The sequence below is a fragment of the Perna viridis genome, chromosome 11 (assembly GCF_037379345.1).
Source record: "Perna viridis isolate PV_CMFRI_1.1 ecotype Kerala chromosome 11, ASM3737934v1, whole genome shotgun sequence".
In the NCBI taxonomy this organism is placed as follows: Eukaryota; Metazoa; Mollusca; class Bivalvia; order Mytilida; family Mytilidae; genus Perna; species Perna viridis.
Genome location: NC_142455.1, coordinates 1,003,843 through 1,021,673, shown reverse-complemented (window position 1 = coordinate 1,021,673; position 17,831 = coordinate 1,003,843). Strand labels below are relative to the sequence as shown.

Genomic DNA, 17,831 nt, shown 5'->3' with positions numbered 1-17,831 from the left:
TTCGTTCCTAAGGAGGATATGATATAAACTGCTGCGCTCCACTCGTGCAAGTACTGAACACTCTTCTAAGATATCAACGATCTTCAATGGTGATTTGTGTAAGAAACTAATAAATACAAACATGATTGAAAATCCATATAAAAAAATCGAGAAACAAAATCAGGGAAAAAAGCAAATACATATGTATTTTAATTATCTGAAAACATTTGAAAGCATAGATTGTACGACCAAAATGACTTGTTTCTTTTTCTTAAAGAAGTAATCAAGGGGAACCAATATTCTAGCCGAAATCCAAAGAATGTATTCCAAGGATAAAGGCCAGACATGGAAAACAGACACACACAACAAAGAACATGATATAACCAAAATGATACAACTTACGTGAATGAGCAACTCGGATTCCATTTAAAAATGAGAGCATGGCCCAGGTGCATCGGTAGGGTAAGCGTCCTCTTGCTTTATATATAGAGACACCTGCCGACTTGCATTTTCACCTGAAAACGCTTATTTGTTTTCAAACTTTTCACATACAAGGCAGTAAGATCTTACATTGAACCTGCTAACCGCTAATTACATCCACGTACAAACCAAAGATCTTTAGCATTCAAACGTAAGGACGTTATATCGGTTGTGACGCCTTTCTATAGAAAAGGCAGGTAGGCAAACGATATCACTTATATATTGGAGATAAGAGAGACATTAAAGTATTTTTCAGTACTTTATATGTACAAAAATTATTATTTACAAATTCTTCAAAAGATTCAGACTAGTATGAAAATGAATATATCTGGAAATGTATCTGAAAATAATGTTTTAATGAGTACAATTTAATGATATAAAATTATTATTACATAATTGCACAATTTTGCAGATTTATGAGTTTTACTGTGTCTTAATGGTATATGCTATATACCTTTTATTATTAAGTAGCTGTCTTTGTAAGAATCATGCAAAATCTGAAAAATGTGATGCATCCCCAAAAGGCTACATATTTTTATTTTTGTAATTAAGTTGTTTTATGGGTCAATACTATGAAATGTATAATCATTCATTCAAATCTGCCTGCTCGTAGATAATCAACATTGAAAATTCGATAGAATCTATTGTATTTGAGTGTCATTTACAGAGTTATCTCCCTTAATATTGAAATCTACAGTGCATGATTCGTAGCTGGAGTGCTACTTAAATATTGTAATTTTGGTAGTTTATATAGATTTGATCATCATTTGTTTTCTTTTGATTTTTTAAAACTTCGACAATTTAGTTGCAGTTCAACGTTTTATCCTTCTGTCGTATTGCAAGTGTAAACGCCTATTAGACATTACGTGTTATATCTTGATAATAACGTAAACGTTATGTTTATCACGTACAATAAAACTTAAGCATAGTCTTGCCTTAGAATCCAAACAAAAAAAAACTTAGTTGAGTTCTTATCATATGTCATCAATTATTTTGTCTCTACGTTTTACTAATTTAAATCATTATATAGTGGTCTTAATATTTTTTTTTCTCTCAGGTGTACAGTACTAGTGGTAGTTGACCGAAGTATGTAAGTGAATATAAAATTACCTTTCATATAAATATTTCTAAATTCGGTATGCTGTATCAATCGCAATAGAACTATATTCACAGGAAGATCAAAATCCAAAAAAAAAAATAGATAAATGAGTTATATGAAATATTATGACAACAGCATGCAAAAGCTTTTTAATCACCACTGGTATAGTCACGCCGCAATGGAAGAGGAAGGTTTAGCGCGCTGTAAAACCTCGATTTTACCCACCATTCTGTCTGAAATGCCTGTACCAAGTCAGGGCCGTTGCGATACCAGCTGCTCCGATGGTGTAATATCTATTTTGCCAGATTCATTTTTTATTTGACTAGATTATGAACCGGATTAGTGTTCGGTAATTTTGTCGTTACTCTTATTGTATATAAGAAGTACTGAAAACTAAAGAAACATCGAATAGGAAGCCAAATTCTAGAACCCAGATTTTCCGCCATATACAACACAAGTAATGAAGCATCTATGCTGTAGGGTATTTCTTTATTTTGTGATACAACAAATTTTCTACGATATCATTGGGGTCAGACAAGTCTAACGTCAAGGCCATGTTGAATGCTGAATTATCGTTTATGGCTTTCAATTACATTTGCTATTAAAGAGAACATTCCCAGTAGTATTTCTGTTAATGAATAATTATAAAGTATAGAATTAGAATATATCATATGTATACCTTGGCCTCAATTATACAATGAAGACCATGGTACACTTGTCTGTGTCATTTTCAGTGGCACCATGTTGTGTAAAAGAAGGTCAAAGGTAAAAACAGTCAATATGTCAATAAACTAATCTGTTGGAACTTCCAGAAGTTGCCATTTTTATATAAATCCCTTTGATACAGAAATCACTTGAAAATCGGCGAAAGGTACCGAAACATCAAAAGTACAAGAACAAATTAAGAAACATATCAAAATACAAGTACAAAACAAGACAGAACACACAAAACTGGTGTTGTGGACGGGTAAGCAAGTCTTGCTCTGCTAACAGCAACCCGTCGTCACTTTACACGTGTGTAAACTGCGATGTGTCAAGTTCGATAATGGTAAAAATAAAATATTTATATAGAAATATCGTAACGTAGTATTTATCGTGAAGGCAGATTTACAATACCTCGGCTGAAATTTAGGGCGAAATATAATATAATTACTAGCAATGAAATGCCAATTAAGTACAAATATGTATATTTCTAGAACATAGTAATTTATAATAAAATTGCTGAAAACGAGCATTACGTTATTGATAATAGTAAAATTCTGTTGATTTCCGCTAAAATCTTGGTTCCCTTGATTACTCTTTGATAATATTTTAAAATTTGAATCTATAAGAATTTACATTATAAGGAATGTTTTCTAATTCTTGAACAGTCAGTACGAAATATTCTGGTTTGCAGCAGTTTACACTTATTAAACGCGAAGAATATTTGTGTGTGAGTTTTTGTTCCATTTTTACAATATTGGTTTAAATGCACAGCAAATTTTTCCGACTTTTTTAAAATTGAAATATAGTTACCAATTATCTTCCTTTTGTACAGCTATCAAAAATTTGAAAAAATCGACCAGATTCTTGTACAATGACAATACAGAAGAAACATATATTCTTGTCAGTAATGAGTGCTTCAAATTTGGCCATGGATGGTAAATTTGAGATTTTCGACATGCGAGCTTTGGCAAACATGTTAGCTCAGAATTTTACCATAGAAAGTAAAAAGATATAGTTTGAATCAACAATAGGTTGAACGAGAATCGGTTTCTTCCACGCAATCAGAAGACATACCAAGACAAATCGCTCCACAATCCAACTTGAGACCAGAAATGTTTAGGGGTATTTCTTGGCATAGAAAACTTGAAAAATGTAAAATGGCGTGAAAACTCATGCAGACTTTAATCGTCGACCGATGGTTAATGAGCCACGTGCATTTTTAATCAACGGTTAAGAATAGGAGAAATAATGTGGGGGTCTGGAGATTTTGAATAAGGATTCAGGGTATATATTGGTCAATTTTTGCACTAAAAGTGAACGAAACTAACAATTTGTTTATACGAAAATGAGGTTCAATTCTCGGAACCCTCCCTGGTTACACCAATCAATAGAGACAAGTGGATGTAACAGAATGTTTCGTGTTTAGTCGATGAACATGCGTGGTATATACAAGGCAGGGCTTTACCAGAACAAAAGCATTTGCCTAGGAGAAGTAAATATTGGACAAGCTCCATGCATGGTCAACGACTATCCAACTATTAACACGAAAGGGTCTCTTTCAGAATTCATTACGAATGTCAAATATTCTACAACTTTGTGCTGGTTGTAACAAATATCTAATTGGAGAACAAATTGATGTTAATAAAAGAGTTTTTTTTCGAAGGTAGAACATCAAAGACGTTGTGATTTGTAATTATTGACTAATAGCGGAATCATGATATAGTGAAACAATCCGTGATTGTATTTCTCAGAAATTTCTTTGAGATAATAAAAATTGAAACTGGACCGATATAATATTAGCGATCTATTGGACTTCTTTCTTGAAGCGTATTAATTGTGTATCAGAATAAAATGCTTCTAAACAATAATACGAAAGAAAATTGGTATAATAACACTAATTTAGCCTAAATCAAAACATTATTAACTCTTATAGATCTTATAAGCGGCGCTAAATTATCATTTTCTTAGACAGAAATCAAATCTAGCGTAAGAAACAGATCGTTGACACAGATCTTTTGGTTACTAGAAATAAGACCACCGTATTTAAAGTAGTTAAGACGAGTTTATGGTTCTTCCTTGACTGTACAAAGGAAAACATAATTACAATTATGCGTTGTAGTGAAATTGATTAAAATGAAGAGAACATTTGTAAAAGTAAGATTTCAGGCCTGGGTTTCATAAAAAAATATCAAACTAAGAATTTCCTCAAATCGTTGAGTCTGTCATCAAGTCTTTGATTTGAAGCAATCTTAATGGCCACAATTTGAGTTGAAGAAGACAGGACAAAAAAAAACAAACAAACAAAAAAAAAAAAAACAAAACAAAACAAAAAAAAAAAAAGAAATATACGGGGATGGAGCGACAGCGACAGATGTAGAACATGAATGGCTAAAATATTTCTATCGGAAGTGTCGTATAAGGATTTGATTGTTTGAACTTATAACGCAGACGCACGTCATTAGTTAGGGAAGTGTCGCATAGACATCCTCGTAATAATAACATCACATCGCATTATTAGTACAATTAGGCGAAGTCCTTCATAGAAAAAGCCTAAAATAGCAACCAATTTGAAAGTATATTTCAAAATCTGAAGGTCTATGGCACGTATGTGAATGTAATTAGCGGTAAGAATGTTCGTTTGAGATACCTTGATGTGTTATTTGTGCAAAAGTTAAATACAAATAGTCGTTGCGGATGAAAATGAAAGTCTTTTAAGTTCATATAACAATCAAAATAGTAAAGGCAGAGTTCATAATAAATATGTCGTAAATTGCTTTAGAAACACTTCCCTAGACACCTTTTAGTCCTGAGATAGCGTACAAAAGGGAGATAATTGGTAACTATATTTAGATTTTAAAAATGGCGGAAAAATTTGCTGTGCATTTAAACCAGTATTAAAAAAGCAACACACACACACACACACAAACATTCTTCGCGGATAATAAGTGTAAACAGCTGCAAACCAGAATATTTCGTATAATATTCCTTATAGTTTAAATTCTTATAAATTCAAATTTTAAAATGTTATCAAAGTGTAATCAAGGAAACCAAGATTCTAACGTAAATCAAAAGAATGAAATATCAGGGACAAAGACCAGACATGGAAAATAGACATACACAACAACAAACATTAAATAACCAAAATACTACATACAAGGTAACAAAAGTAAATGAGCGACTCAGACTCCACTAAAAATTGGGAGCATCGACCAGGTGCACAGGTAAATGTAGGGTCCTCCGCTTTTCTAGAAACAGCCGCCGAGTTGCTCATAATAGTCAAGTCCGAGCCAATACGAAGGATGAAAGGAAAACTATGACACGTTGAACAAATAAGTTTAAATGGTGCTGATGGATACCCCGTAACATCAACAACGCGTTATTTTGTTAAAAATGACAATGTCATTTATAATGTCATTTTTCTGATCGACATAGGACACGAAATAGTCATGACGTCGTGAAATGTCACTGATTATGGCGGATCACACCTTGGGTTTAAAATGCACTTTCGCTTATCCAACTGTTTGGGATTATGATGTTAATGACGTCACAGCACCAAAGCAAGTTATGCAAAATAAGTTGGTTTGCGCAAATAGAACCACCCAACCAACCAACCAACCAACCAACCAGAAAGCTTTTTTTTTTTTTACATCAAATTAAATCATTAAAAAATTATATATTCCCCATTACATGAATGTTTGTTGTCTAATGAAAGATTAATTTCTCCTTTCAGTTCCAAATCTGTTTTAAAATCAGGAACAGATGAGACAAATGGATCAACAATCCTTAAGATAAATGTCTGATAAAAAGCAAACCAACAAGCGGGTAGTGTATCTATCCACAAGCTGTAGATCGATCTCGGGAGTAGAATACACTTAAAGGAAGGCAAAGGGAAACAAAACCGTACAGAACTATCAAAAATTTGAAAAAAACAAAACAAAAAAAACCCCAATAATTCAAATTAATTACATGTACATGTACGAATCTGCAAGTTGTTGATATACCTATAAAAACGTTGATCGGTACAGGTGTTGGTACACCTAAAAGCTTTCGTCAGGAAAGTATTGGTACTCCGAAGAATTGGGGTATTTCAGCGCTTATTTCAAGGTGGAGTAAGGTTACACGCAGATGCATTTGTTGCGTGCAACCATATCAGTTGTTGGGCATGGCTTTGTGTTGGTACACCTGAAAACTTTAATCGGACATTGTGTTGGTACAACTTAGAACTCATCGTTACTGAAATGCTGTCAACATGCTTGATATACAACTATCTGAGCTGAGATAGCAATATGATTTTAACTGCACATATTAAAACGGCGGGAAAATGCTGTAACTTGCATTCAAACCAAATTTTTAAAAGAATTTTTTTTAACATGCTGAATACACTTTTAACTGTTTAGGAATTATTTCTGATACATATTGAATGTATTTTCAGAAATTAGAAAATCCACATGCTGTTTATGCGTTGCAAATAAAAATGGGAACTGCGTGGCACTTGCATTTATCTGTACTGAAGTTGCTATCAAATCCAAATACCCATTGCCAAATTAAATGCCGAAACAACCGAGAAAGTATTGAAATACAAATCAAGTTATCTTTGAAACAAGAACAGAAGGAGTTAACAGTAAACAGAGGTGAGAGATGTTTCTATAAACAGGGGAGGAAGGGTCTTCTACAAAGAGGGGAGGGAGAGGCTTCTACAAACAGGGGAGGGAGGCTTCTACAAACAGGGGAGGGGGGCTTCTACAAACAGGGAAGGGACAGGCTTCTACAAACAAGAGAAAAACAAACTTAAATACTATGTTGACAATTGAATTTCAAAACACAGATAGAAAGTGAAGAAAGCAGATAGTAACAAACACTTTATAATTTACTGGTATCTATCTAAATTCTAAATAAAAACATAAATATTGGGTTCTTCGTTTTTTATTTAATTTAGAATGCTTTCCTCGATTGAATTCCAAACAAAATGACATTAAACCAATTTTATACAATTAATTCTTTGTAAATGATTATTAACTTAATATTGAAGTTTTAAAGAAATCCATATCCCACAGTACAAAGCCAGATATTAAATAAGTAAACTTACCAGCAGTTAGATATTTACATCATTAGCTAGAAATTCTATCCGTTTAAGAAGTCCTAACCACATATTAATGCACAAAATCTCTCTCTAACAACTTAAGATCGTTCGCAAAGACTTCTAATATAACCGCAATTAATGCCTTCGATTCTCTCTGTATGTTTCTCCAATTAAGTTGGATCAATAAAGAAATAAGAAGTGCATCGAAAGAGGGTCAACGAAATTACAACGCGCTTCAGATGAGAATTTGGCAGTATCTCCCAGAATCTCAATGAATCATATGATTTTTGTGCAGTAATTTACGCAACAGTCTATAAGTAGATGCATTTGTTAGTAAATACACATCCAGATGGTAAACTTCTTAAGAAAAAATCATGTACAATATGTTTATAAATCTAGACGTTTTGTTGTTTATGAGAATTGTTATCGTGCACCTTGCAGTATACGAACAACAGTAATTGTTTTATGTTATATGTTTCAATTTTAAAATAATTAGTAATTGTCATTTGATAAAAGTCTTTATTATAAATATGGCAATTATGAACTATATAATTTAACCTCATGATAAATAATGCTTAGAAAAATAAAGTATACTGCATGAAGATCACATAACCAAAATAAGCCATCGATGTGCATGCGTAAATGTAATATCGGACATGCTTACCTTTCCGGAGCTCCTTATGCCACTCTCGGTTTTGTTTTTGTGGGATTTTGGATTGCAAGAGCTTTAATTTTCTTTGTAGTCTTCAGTATGTATATGTAATTGCATTTTTTGTCTACATTGTGTATGTAGACCGTCTTTGTTTCCTGTTCATGTACATGAATTTTGCAAGCTCCGAATAGCTTCTTACGTCCAAAATTCACTCTAGACGCTGCAGCCAGCACTCTCAGAAAATGCAAGAATCTTGCAAAGTCGGGAATAAATGAATGATTGTACGATTGGCAAATGACGTTTGATTTGAAATGTGTCCGAGAATTTCGAAAGGCTTGTCTGTAGCGGTTAATAAGAGAGGAAACGAACGTCTGTCGCTGCGTAGAGCCGGTGGATATTGATGTTACTAGATTATTATTCTGCTCTGTTGCTTCGGTATTTTTTCTTGTTGAGGTTAGCTACAGGGTTACCGGGATACGATACTATAATGCATTGCTTATGCTAACCAAAGTTCATGGAGTGTAGCATAGTTCTTGTTCCGGTAAATTTAAAGTCTCCGGGATCTTATTTTATAATTGAAGTTCTCCTTTTTTTTAATTATCATAATTCGTGGCCAAAATATGGTGAGGTGTTAAAGGGCTTTACAGACTTCTGAGACAAGTTTTGGTTAGATGGAGCTCTAAAAAGTCCCACATCTTGTTTTTTTTTCTAAAAGTTTTGTTTTGATTTAGAACCAGACGATTTCTGATACAAAACCTTGTGGTGTCTTGTAAAAGTGTAACTGTTTGGATGACTGTCTCATTGGCAATCATACAACAGTACATTTTTTTGTATTTGAACGTTAAAAATGATGTAGAAGTTAAAATACATGATGTATTTCCCATAATTAGAACTCTGCATTCTGTGAAAAGCTGTTCTGCTCTAAAGTAGCATACTTGATTTTAATTTAATGATTATAGCATATTAAACAAGTACAAAGTATTCTGTTCTTATCTAAATCATACTTTTAAGTATAATTCAAACTAAGAAGTATGCAACTGCAGACATTTAGTTTATATATAACGTCTACGACTTTCACGTGGAATGCACGTAACCATGGTAACATATATTTTGTGTTATATATCATTCGAAATTCAAATGAAAACTCAATTTGCATGATTATGTAATTTTTAAGTGAAATATATCACAAATTGTTTTTCCTCAATGAAGGTGAAATCATGTGAAATTTACATCACAATTCATGTGGGATAAATTTGCCCATGCACAGCATTATCAGGAAAAAACCGTTGCAAGGATTATTTAAAAGGTATTTTACACATCAAATGTAAGATTCATACACTTTCATGTTATGAGTCACAGGACCTCTCCTTATCTTTGCTATGAGTCACAGGACCTCTCCTTATCTTTGCTATGCGTCACGTGACCTTTTCTTAGCTTTGTAGTTAAGAAGAATAAGTCACGGGAGGTACAAAATTGTAACAAAAGTGTCATATCATTGAAAAAGATGCATCGACACAATATGCATGGTGATTTTAGTGATAATGTTTCACTTATTACTCATTACAATAATAAAAAAAATTTGTTCATTTACACTTCTGCAAGGGGTTCGTGTGCTTCGGATGGTCAACAGGTCATTTGCATGAAAAAAAAGCCTGAAATTAAAGTTGCGAATTCGTTAAAACACCCAAGCTGCGGTACATCATAGGAATTGTTGTGAAATACATCTTTGTCCATACCCGACAGACACGGGCATATTGTGTATTTACAATATTTCAAATTGTGACAAAATGTGTACGCGCCACCCTCTCGTCAGTATGAATCTTAGATAGATCTGTACTTATTCTTGATATACATGTGAAAAATTGGCGTCATCACGATTTGACAACCATGCATAGTGGTAGATCCTATGTGGTACGTTTGGCTGGAACTCCTTTCTTGTTGGAAAATCTTTGGTAAATTCGTTCATGTTTGGAATAAAATTTACCATTGATAGCCTGGAACCCACCCTCTGTCTGTTCTCTGGATTTTCCCTCTCTGTATCTGCCAGTGAAACGTATCCATTGTCAGCAATCTAAATACAAACATGAATTATTTACAAAAAACAAAATCATTGTCAAGAAAACACACTAAGGAAAAAAAACAATTAAAATCAAATAAAATCAATCATCTGTCCCATTGCTGACGCTTCGGTATTTCTTGCCGATATTCTGTGATGGCGCTCTACTAAGTTTGATTCTGACAATTTAACCCTTTTCTACAACTACTGAATTTTAAATTAGGCAGTAGTAGAAAAGTATTTCAAACTAATTCACAATAATGAATGTAAATACCCTTATACGTGAACAATATTACCAATGCATTTACCATATTTTATATTCATAATCATTTTTATTTTTATATAAAAAACACGAATATGGATTCAAGAATGTGTGTCAATTTGCAGTAGCGGATTGACCGGGGTGGTTACCGGGTTTGGAACCCTCACCTTTTCCCGGAAATTTTGTTAATTTTATGCAAGGACTGGGCAAAATGCGGAACCCCCATTTTTAAATAAAGGATTCTATCCTCCTTTCCGAATTTTCTGTATCCGCTCCAGGTTTGTTATAATTAACTAAAAGGAATAAGGATATTTATTGCCGCGCATGCATAGTGCATACTTCCGCGAGGCAAATGCTAACAGTATTGTGTTCAACTAATGAGTGTGACATTTACCTCGTGGAAGTACTAACAGAACACGCGAAGAAAAATAGAACGAAATAGTCTATTGTTCAGTTAAATAAGGTATTTGATAACCAGAAATGCAACTTCAATATTTAAAACCGGGGCAGAAATAATTTCACATTTTAGGGGTGTACGCCAGGTCCGCTCCCTTTTAATTCACGGTTGCAAAAATTAATTTTAGGTTACTTCAGACTCGGTTAAGAAAGATTTACCTTATATTCATTAGAATGATGCACATGAAACGAATTCAATATTTACGATTTAGCATTTACGAGCCCAGTAGACAGACTTTTATCAAAGATTATTCTCTGCAATTTATATAGTGTGATATCATCCAAACACACTAAACCACAGAGACTTCATTTCAATACACTCGGGGTAGAACTTCTTGTTGCTATATTTCATTGTGGTTTCCTATTACGATGTTTTTGGTTTTAAGAGTTTGTGAGAATCGGGTAAAATGGGAAAAATCAGAAACATGCATGTCAAAAACCCAACGATCTGACATATATGATTTCAGTCAAGGATGCTTTCTATATTTGAAAAGACCAGTATTTTATCTCTGCATTACTGGTTTTGCTCAGAAATTTTTTATAGAATGTTAGAAAAATGAGGTTTTTGACAGAGTTACCTGCCTTGAAATGTTCATTTTCAGTTCATTTCAATAAGATTGTGACTCAGTGGTCCAGCACGATATTGAAAATCTTGTCTGTCTTCCTTGATTTTGATGAGGCAAATAGTAAAATTGCACTTTCAAAATAATGGGTTTTTTCATACCATGTTTCGTCCACTGCCTAATTCTTACAGGGACTGACACTTAGGCACCTCTTTTATACAATTTGTTTTTGGGATTTAGATCACTCTATGCATTTGGTTCTCATGCTGCTGATGAGAGCACCATACCTTAATTTGAAATACTAATATATTAGTATTTTTCCCTTGTGGCTACATTCTAATGTTACAATGGAAAAAACCGATATCAATATTTTGACTAAAAAAAATTGATTTTATATCAATTTTTTTCGTCAAAATATTGATATCGGTTTTTTCCATTGTAACAGAAAATTTTACATAATTTGAAAGACATTTACGACAGAATTGCCATTAGTGATATCATATATACCAATAACTGGAAGATTGTTCACAATATGACACAGTGAGAGACAGTATTCCACAGCAATTGCTTATAGAATTCTCGTTTTTTTTCAACTTGCGTATCTTAATATATCAACTTTTGATTATTTTATTAATATTCCTTTTCTTATTCTATGACAGATGAAATTCTTTTCCCGTAATTGGAACAGATTTCCTGCTACAATCTGCGTCAATGCGACGTTTATCCAATATTTTCTTTGTAGCTGTTTTACAGACGTTTCTAAATTACCAACAAGATTGAACCAATTAAAGACAAAAATGCCGGTCTATAAAGGCCAAGACAAATAGGGAGTGCAGGCCAAGTCAATTAGATGTTGGTTTAACGTGTAAGCATAAAAACACAGCTATTTGCTTTATGATAACCATATTGATTGATTGGTTGATTATAGTTAAACGTCTTATGGCAAACGTTCAATGCCAGGACGACATCAACTGATCCATTGAACACACCCTGCTTTGTACTAGTTCGACACGCTGAGTCGGATCTTCAGTGTGCTATATGATTTTTGTAACTCATAGAAGCAATAGTCCGCAGGTAGACAAGCCACCCCACCTGGACACATTATTACTACTCCGAGCCAACCAGTTGTCACTCTATCGATTTGACTGCCACGTGTTTCAAGGAGAATCAGTGGCTACCAACTTTAAAACCAGAGCGGATCCAGGATTTTAGATTAGGGGGAGCGCACAGTTAAAAGTTAAAAAATTTGTTAGGTTAAATTTTTGAAATATTTTTCTAGAGTAGTGCAATGTAGATATCTTTTGTGGTAAAATTAATGAGAAATTAAAGTTTCAACCTAAAACCGCCTAAATCTACCCCTGACAACTCATGCTTTGCAAATTTTAGGGGGCCGCACGACCGCCACGCCCGGCCTGAATCCGCCCCTGAAAACCTTTGTTGTGACTCGACCACGACTATTACTAGAGTCTCATTACTACCATACAGCTGATCTACATTACAGTGGGAAAGTTACATGTATGATACAGCTGATCTACATTACAGCGAGTAAGTTACAGCTTATATGTTTCCATGTTGGAAATACGGTAAAACCTGTTTTAACAGAACTTCATTTGGACTCTAAAATTTTGATTCGGTTTAGACAGGTGTTCCGTGTACAAAGGATCAAAATACCTACTTTTAAAATTGATATAAAAACTTTAAAAAATGTCTGGTTTACTCAGAATTTCTGATTTTTATCAGGGTTCAGTTGCCGAGTTTTACCGTATAAGTTTATACTTTTCTTAATTTTTTAAATTTTTAATTGACAAAAAACATGAAAATATTCGAATATTATTAAATTTTCCTGTGTATTCAATTGCAATTCTATGGTATTCGATAATTTGAAATAAAATGAAGGTGAGTGTATAAAAAAAGTCCCGAGTGGTATCAAGAAATGTTAAGTAGACAAAAAATACAATCCTGTTTTCAAAGACGAATTAGTAGTCTATCTGGAACTTAATTAGCGGATTAATATTGAAGATTTGTAAATAGGTCAATGGTCGTCCCCTTCTGACTGAATAGCTTTTTATAAAGATCTATGGAAGCTCTCCAACTTTCAGAAGTGGGCTTAGTCTGCAGAAAAAGAAATATTTGAGAAGCTTTGAAATACGAGGAAACGTTGGTCGGCATTTGCCGATATGTCCTTATTAGAATTTCTCTGAAGTTTAATTAGAATATTGACAGAAAACTTCAAAACTCGTCTAAAATCAATGCCCTTCTTTGTAAAATTGTTTTAGTTTTTAATGACAAGGAGTTATCGATAAAATTTTTGTTCGTTATTTCCGAATGATTTCACTTTCTACTCGGAAATCGATGTGCAACAATAATACGATGAACCGTATGTTTAGCAATGCATTTCCTGAAAACGATTCATTAGGTAAAAGATTTCCTTTACGTCTTCGAAGTTTTAGTCATTAGCAAATGATAGTGGAAACTACATTTAGCATGTCATTTTTCTATCTCTCTCTGAATTCATAAAAAATCGGTGCTAAATATAGGGGACTTACACGACATTTGGGGACTCTATAACAGAAAAGAAATTGATATAGCATGATGTAACCATTTTAAAACATACAAAGTTGAAAAACTAAGCGTATTATTATTCAACTCTTCCATGAATCTATGAATGATTTTCAAAGGGAAGTTTTTATACAATACCAGTTGTATAGATGGTGTATTATCGTTAAACAATCTTAGTTTCGATATTTCGCACCTATCCCAAAGAACTTTAGATAAAGGATACTACAGACACAGTGCAGGCAGCCTCATATCTTGACATACGGAAAACTAATGCTTAAACTACTACAAACGCGATGACTTTTCGTTCCATATTGATAGCTTTCGTTTCATCTGTTGGCAACATCCCTTCAGCACCTGCGTATGGAGATTTAATATCACTACTCATACTTTATGCCAGAGTTTATCGTAACTACACAGACTTTTTGTACCGCGCTAGACTTCTTATAGTTAGGCTTCTGGAACAGGATTATGTTGCTGCAAGATTGAATTCATCACTACAGAAGTTTCATGGTCGTCATCATGAACTCGTTACGGTGTATCCATCTGCACCATGAGAACCGATTTGTTCAACGTTTCCATTTTCAATGGGGTCTGAGTTGCTCATTTACTTTGCACGTATTATTTTGGTTATTTTATGTTCTTTTTTATGTATGCCTGTTTTCCCTGACTGGTCTTTGTCCTTGGAATACATTCTTTTGATTTCCGCTAGCGTCCTGGTTCCTTTGATTTCGCTTTTAAAATAAAAGGAGACACAAACAGACGTATTAGCAACCAACATCTCCTGATTATATACAGGTGATTATATACAGGTGCATGTCTGCAGTGTGATTAAAAGCTATGCAGAAAAAAAAATTATTTACATAAAATCGCATAGCATATTTGTTGAGGAAATAAAGAATATCAGAAAAAGTTGTATTATAGCAGGATACTAGAGAGAATCTTGATTGTTATTGATGACTATAATAAATAACCATAGTGTTTTAAGTTTTGAATGCTATTTTTCATTCTTTATTACAGCATTGAATTTTAAAACGTTACAGCAAGGTATGTAATCGAGTGTACTGAAAATTGGACTAGACCTGGCAGTACTAAAAATGACAGAAATATGCATTACTGAAAATGACTGATATATTCAGTACTGAAAATGTCTGAAATTTCATTACTTAAATTGACTGAAAATTAATTGGAATGTTCGAGTCGACAAAATCGTATTATTTCAGACTCAGCGCATTATTGTACAAAATGCTAATTTCGACCCCTCCGACCATCCGCCAGCAGAAATTTCTATTTAGATTTTTTTTGTAAACTTGACTAAATACAATTTTACTCCGTTCATTCAAAAGTAAATAAACAAAAAGTATACATCGAACTACATTATTTCAAACGCTACTCGGTGGGTGTTTCTGGAAAAGTAGAGGACGCTTACCCTACCGGTGCACTTGGTCCACGCTCTCAGTTTTTAGTGAAGTCCGAGTTGCTTATTTGCTTTTGCTACTTTGTATGAATGATTTTAGTTACTTTATGTTCTTTGTTGTGTATACATGTCTGTTTTCCATTTCTGGTCTTTGGCCTTGGATTACATTCTTATGATTACTCCTATAATCTTGGTTCCCTTGATTACTCTTGATACAGCCATTCAGTGCAATCTCCTTCACAGACCTCCTGATTGACTATGTATCACTCCGCTAGCTTATAGGTTCTGATATACCTGATGTGAAAATTTTCACAGGGCATGAGCACTACTCATTACAAATCAGCCAAGCTGTTTCCGATGCATTTTACTAATTTGCATACAGAGGAGGGGTTTAACACTGAGTGTGGCAGAGGTGTAAAGCCTAGTTATAGCGAATATGCACTCTATGCAGGAGATTGATTTCAGAGAAGCAACAATAAGCTTTTTATTAAGTCGTTTGGTTTTACCTCCAGCTGAAGTAACCTCGAACAGCACTGAAACAATGATTTTATTCAAAGGCATTTACTCCGGGAATATGTATTCTGCATGATGTATTGCTCGGTGTGATCAGATGTAGTTTCGGTTTATCGAAATGTTCCCGGATATAATAAGCACTGCATGTTTACCCCCCCCCCCCCCCGACTCAAACACAAATAGCGAAATAGTCTAACATCAAATTGTCGTTTTTTCGCATTATAAGGTGTTAATCATGTATACTAAGCGAACAATCAATACATTTGGGTTCATCCCTGTTTATATACAGACACAGTCACATATTTGTTAGGAGAAAAAAAGATGGCAGGAAAGGGGTTTCCAGCTCGTGAATTATCTCCAACTTCGATACTGAGCAGTCAACGGATCCGGAAGAATGCCGAGACAGCTTTTGTTACCAATATATTTCAGATATATCCTTCTAAAGCATACGTGTACCAGGTAGTGCCTATCTCATGTTATACTGAAAGGACTTAATTGGTGCCCGTTCGAAATGAGATTGTTTGTGAAGTACAATCTTAAAATAACATTAAACACAGAAATCGTGGCGAGCATCAGTTAACAACTATCTCCATTGTAGCTGTTTTTGAAATTATCCCATTTACGTACATAATGTACGTTCATGTCAAATATTGGAACAAATTAACCTGAGCTGTTATTATTTTAAGAATTGTACTTTACCGAATAAAACACAATATCATGATTTCATTTAATTTGTTCTTTACGTATGCCTAATGAATGGTTAACTCGGAGATGAAGATTACACATCACAAAGGTGTTGAGACTCTTTCTTTAAAAAAATAACTATATACAGTATTAAACTGTGAGAATCGTGAATTTTAGCAGACTTTCAGAGCATGTACAGAAACAGAGCCATATACCGGTCACACAAGAACGACACAGCGACACTAAATACAAACAAACGAACAAAAACAAGACAACCGAAAAAAAAAACAAAAAAAAACAAAATAACTAGTTTGCGAAATTAGAGTTGGCTTGAGTTTTAAAGCATGATGCGCCCCTATATTCTACACTTGGAAGTGTTTATTCAGTAACTAATATTTAATATTGAACATCTAAATGGCTGACAGAGCATATTTACTTTAAAAATCTTTCTCGTGTCAATTCAAATTGACTGATGAGACACAATTCAGTTGTCTGACTTCTGAGATTTATTTAGTAATTTTACACTTAGAAAATACGACAATCAGTTAGCCATGTGTCTTTATAGTTATTACCCAAGGGCGGATATCCAGATACTTTGTTTTTTTCATTGAGTTCGTTACAATTTGGCCTTCAAACTGCAATAACTCTTCCAAATTTGTTGGTTCAACTTTTTTTAACAGGTTGTACTTATTTATTAAATGAGGCATTCAAATTGTCAAATTAGAGTGAAATAAATCATTCCTAAGGGCGGATCCAGAGATTTTGAAGAGTGTTCCAGGCTAATATTTACTTATTTTTTGTCAAAATTTGCACAAAATTCACAAAATTTTCCAACATTAAAGGGATTCGTCACCGATTCCTTTCTCTTAGAATACAGGGGGTTCCTATCCCAGAACCCGCCCCCTCCCCTTTTGCCGGAAACGTTTGTTAATATTGTAACAAAAATTTGGACAAAAATAAGCAATCATAGACTTGAAACCTCCCTTTCCAAAATTTCTGGATCCATTGAACTTCCCTAACTTTGAAATAAATAGAGGTCATTTCTATAAACCAAATCTCCTCCTAATCAAACTTTGTTGAGAAAAATCATTTCTTTACTAAATTCAACATTGCAGCTGGTTAAAAAAGAAAATAAAACAAGAGGCTCCCAGGAACCTGAATTGCTCACCTGGTTGAATTTTGTCTTTCAAGGGCAGTAAATTTAAGAAGAATTTCTATCATAGTTTTCAAGATATTACCTGAAAACTGTAAAAAAAAAAAACAAAAAAAAAAAAACTCATTTTTCCCTTTTCAAGGGCAATAACTCTTGCAAGAAATCGTCTGACAATT

At 33.7% G+C, this 17,831-nt stretch overlaps 1 protein-coding gene across 1 annotated transcript in view; it reads right to left on the bottom strand.

Annotated features, from left to right (window-relative positions):
• LOC148602252 (acetylcholinesterase-like) overlaps positions 1–7,605 on the bottom strand; it is a 29,121-nt gene extending 21,516 nt beyond the window's left edge. The window contains exon 1 of the mRNA XM_088552737.1: positions 7,350–7,605. The gene's annotated coding sequence lies outside the window, so the exon portion shown is untranslated. The remainder of the gene's footprint in view (positions 1–7,349) is intronic.
• Between the last annotated feature and the right edge of the window lie 10,226 nt (positions 7,606–17,831).